This window comes from Myotis lucifugus, unplaced genomic scaffold (assembly GCF_000147115.1).
Source record: "Myotis lucifugus unplaced genomic scaffold, Myoluc2.0 scaffold_5, whole genome shotgun sequence".
NCBI classification, from domain to species: domain Eukaryota; kingdom Metazoa; phylum Chordata; class Mammalia; order Chiroptera; family Vespertilionidae; genus Myotis; species Myotis lucifugus.
This window is the reverse complement of record NW_005871053.1, coordinates 12415071-12415302: the sequence shown is the minus strand read 5'-3', so window position 1 is coordinate 12415302 and position 232 is coordinate 12415071.

The following is a 232-nucleotide window of genomic DNA, read 5'->3' as shown; positions in this document are numbered from 1 at the left end:
TAGATCAGTATGTCTTTCTTCTTATGTAATTCCTCCAAAATTTGGCAATGCTAACATGGCAATACATTTCTTTGCATAGATTCAATAAGACCGGTTCCTAATAGTGGTTTTATTAACAGAAAACTTTGACTGGAGTATCATGTTTTAAAGAGCCCTGTCTGAGCTCTAAAGACTTGAAGCCAGTAAAAATGCCACGAAGAAAGCCTGGTACCCTGCTTGGAAGCCCTGAAGA